The sequence below is a fragment of the Hakea prostrata genome, chromosome 8 (genome assembly GCF_041222555.1).
Source record: "Hakea prostrata isolate BN-2017 chromosome 8, UWA_Hpros_2, whole genome shotgun sequence".
Lineage (NCBI taxonomy): Eukaryota > Viridiplantae > Streptophyta > Magnoliopsida > Proteales > Proteaceae > Hakea > Hakea prostrata.
This window is the reverse complement of record NC_142607.1, coordinates 39,895,436-39,900,019: the sequence shown is the minus strand read 5'-3', so window position 1 is coordinate 39,900,019 and position 4,584 is coordinate 39,895,436.

Below are 4,584 nucleotides of genomic sequence, written 5' to 3'. Positions count from 1 at the left end.
TGGCATGCCACTTTCTGAGGGTTTCAAGTTCTATGTTCTTCAATGCGGGAGTTGTGTTCTGGGATTTAGCTTTGTTAAGGGAAACGAGCAGAATTCTTTCACAAATGTGATGAGAACCTGGCCAGGCCGCCAGAGCAACATGATTCTCTTACTGAGATTTTAGGAGTCGCTTTGGCACTTCGTTATGATCTATGATTACATTTCCAAAACATCAAAGCCACTCAAACAAGGCCCCTTTCTAACCACATACCCTCATTAAATATAATAGTTGAATTAAGCATTAGTCACAACCCACTCAACTAAGGAATCTCCAAGGGGAGAAAGATTAAGAGAGTAAGGATTGAAAGAGGGGATGGGTTCAGAGATTCCTGCATTCTGATTTGAGAGGTTGATCTGAGAGACTTTTTATAAGAAGCACTTCACTAAGAAAGTGACCACATAGATTCCCCACCCATTAGTACAAGTAATTGTCATTCTGCAAGTAATGACCACGGCTCAATGGCCAACATGGCTTCTTGTATGAGAATCATTCTTCAGTCCATGAAAATGGGTTTCACTTTCACATATGGATTCTATCTATTTATGTGGCTGAAAATCGTAAGAGATGTTTATTTTTGGTACAAGGGAATTTTACATATGAGGGAGGGGAAGGGGAAGGGGAATTAAGGATTAGTATACATAGCATTTGAGAAAGTAAAACCTATGTTCTCTTCACTAAGAGAAGTTTGCTTATTGTCAATTGAGCTAATCTTTTGATGGAAAAAGAAAGGTTCTTATATAGGTACCTAATCTAGACTTAGTATGGTGGGCAATCCTATCTACTTATTGACAAAATGCCATGCGGTGATCTAGTCATTCTAATGGGACTAAGAGACCTAATTCAGTGCTTTGTGGTGCATTTCGGTGCATTGAAATGTTTGAGGACTAGGCAAGTTCAAATCCTCTAGGCAGGATTATGCTCCCCTTACATTCTCCCACCATTCGTATAGGGAGGGAGGGGGTCCACCTTTGAGCGCTAACAATGTGAATCAAAGATGACCCTCTTCCTAAATATGTGATAGATCAATGTGAGGAGGACTCAATCCTCTACCCTCACGAATAAAACATATAAACTCCAAGGTGACATGAGGTTTCTTTGTACCCATGCCAAATAGACTTCTGAAGTGGAAGTGCTTGTGAAAGTGGCAATTAGCTCAAGAAGATGGTAAAAGTCGAGGTGGAAATCATATGCTCTTGGAGGCTGTCATTGAAGAGGGCCATGTAATATACATAGTCCAAGAGGATATACCGAGGGGGTTATATTCATACATTTGATGAAGATTGGTATTATAATTGTATGTGGAAAACCCTAGCTACCTCATATAGTTGCCCTTACAAATCATTAAGCAATGAAGGTAGAAATGTGAAAGGGAGTTGAGAAAGTAAATATACAGACAAATACAATAAGGTGACAGGGGCGGTTAGAAAAAATCTTCCATGCCCCAGTGGCTGAAAATGCTTGGAGAGCGTTTGGAGAATTTGAGAAGCCCAATCCACTCACAAGGCCCATACACATTACAACCTACAGCCCGGTTCACAGAGGGATGTTTAAATTGAACACAGAGGCTTCAAGTCGTGTGGGCTTGGGCTGCATTATCCGCAATGAACATAACAATATTTTTGTGGCGGTTTCAAAGCCCACTTCCGCAACTTCAATTTTAATGGGCCGAGGCCTTAGCTGTTCGTAGCGGTCTGTTATATGCTATCTCAGAAGGGATTGATCAGCTGATTATCAAGACTGACCAAACAAAGTTCTTTCCACCCCTAGATGTCTCTACTATTGTATATGATATCTTTCATCCATTATCTACATTTTTATTTTATGAGTTTGTTTGTATTTCTAGAGAGGTCCATGTTGTAGCTGATCTCCTAGTCCGAAAGGGTCAGTCTTGTCCAATTTCTTTCCTCTCGTTGGTTGCAAGATATTTGGTCTGCCTGTTTGGTTTCTTAGCTGCTTCAATAGAGTTAACTATTCTATCCAAAATAAAAAATAGAAAAAAATCATTGTCATAATCATGATGTGAAGACTTAATCATTTATCACACATTTTATATTGTTATGCATTTCACATTTAAATTCCTTTAAGTTTGGTGGAAAGAAATTAAAGTACTAAAAAAGAAAAACAGAAAAAAAAATGTTCCATTGTCTATTTGTTGCAACTTGGGATATTGGAGAAAATTAAATAGGAATATTAGTCTCTCTCGTCCATAATTATCTATTTATTTACCTTTATTATCGAAAAGATAATTTTTTTCCAAGTTTCTTCGAAATAATTGATTTTTGTTTACTTTCATGGCGTATACCTATAATATTTCTGTTGCAAGACAGAAGAAAAATGATAATATAGAGGATGGGTAAATGAAGTTGCGGTCCTTGGTTTGATTCATGATTATGAATGGCTTGAGGGATGGAATCAATTACATTAGTTGAACCATTGTGCCGATTTCTTAGCCAGCAGCGTTTTGGAGCACTCGATCAGGAATAGAGATTTTGCCATCAATGAAACTTAGCAGATCCTGACTTCCGATCAAATAACAAATTTGAGTCTCTTAGAGGAGATAATTTTCAGAAATGAGCTTAAGAGTTACAAAATTAGTGACAGTCAATGTACACGGGTAGGGAAAGAAAGAAACAAAGGCAGAAGAAGCTATGGCTAGAGAGCTTGAAAGCAAGAAAAGAAAGTAACTGAAAGAACAAGAGACAACTTAAGGAAACACAAAACTTGAGGGCAGATGACACCATAAAAAGGAAACTGAATTTTCATTTCATTATGTTTGAGCGTATATTACAATGGTATTTAAAGATCACATTGTACACGTGTCTCTATAATCAGCCGACAACAATGGAGAACAATAGACGCAATACCTGGTCAACTTTTTTTTTTTTTTTTTTTGCCAACCTCAGTTTATAAACAGGTGCGACGCGGGTCGAACACCTGGCTGTGGTGGGTGAGTCTCCCAACGGGGATTTTTTACATCCACAAGGATTCGGTACCGGAACCTTGCTTAAGCGAACCAAGCTGCTTACCATTTGGACCAACCCCGTTGGTTCTTTTTTTTTTTTTTATCATAATATAATTGTTACCTTCTATTAATATTAATCAACACAATTAATGACAATCTTTCCCAACTTCAGCAATGCAATCAATAGAAATGATTAACATCCGTAAGTCATTTATTCGACAAAAAAAAATCATTTCTCAAGCCATTTAAACATAAAAATTGATCATCAAGCTATGAAAATTTGAAATGTAGTTTACAATAATATAATTTATTGACAATTTTGTAGGTGTAATGGATGGAGTATTAGAACAATAACAAAAAAAGTAAAAATACAAACCGTGATTTATTTTCTATTTCCTATTAGATTCTTTATGGTTGTATTTCTGTTCGATTTCTCCCAAGAATTTATACTTGTGATATTCTTAAGATTTTATAGAAAATATGTAGGGAACAAATATTATGAATAATATTTATTTATGGATGTCCATTACACCAAAGAGATCATATTAAAAGATGTAACTTCTATATGAATACCTCAGTCATCTCAGCCTGCAATCTTGCCAATCCACATTCCCATGCTAACTGCAGATCTTAACAATCCATCATTCCATATGAAGATCATCTTATTGTGTGCCAGAATCATTTATTGTATTTCTTTGTAAACTCGATATTTCCTTATCTTGAGAGGATATTATTTCCACAATAAATATGTAATGAATAACTCAATAAGAGAGTTGAACTCATCTTGTCCTGATTTTCTTTCTTAACTTAAATATATTTTTCCATTTTATAACAAAAACAACTTTGAAAAGGAGTGTTGGTTGTAAATATATTTTTCATCATATAGTGGAAGTACTACTATGGTTTTTATTTTCAATTTGAAGGGTTTTTTCACATTAAGAATGATGATGTTCTTATGGTTTTGTGTTTACTTGTTTGTTTTTCTTCATATATTGTCTTTGACTCACACATAGACGAAAAGTAGTGTTGTTGAATCATTGTTGAGGAATCTGCAAATATACTTGAACGCTTGTTCTCACAATACTGTCAAATGAGCTGAAACGTACAGGAGGTAATTTCTTTAAGGTATTTAGACACCCCCGATTCGTGCAACATGGGTTTTACAGTGTCTTCACCCCCAAGATCAGTCAGCCCAACCTTTTAAGGTTGCACCCTAGAAAGGTTACTTCAGGTGTATCAGGTAATGTTCACTGCTTGACAGAACAACAACAAGGAGAGAGAGACAGAAAGAGGAGGAAGAAAATTCAGTACTTAGAATGAACTCGGAAATGGCTTTATATAGAGCTCCAAAGGCTGTGGGTGAAAGGGTAAAGTCACCTCTCTTTGTTGAGGGTACCTTTCAGCTCAGCTCCCTTCAAGAAGGTACCTGTCCAGTTGACCTCCCTACTGGAGAGTGCCTCTCTAATGGCATCTCCACATAATCACCTAGCAGCGGGCTTTCCAAAATAGGGCCCATGACAAAATGGGCCTTCCGGATCAAAACCCACGACCCACGGCCCGAGTTCCCAAGTCCCAAGTCATC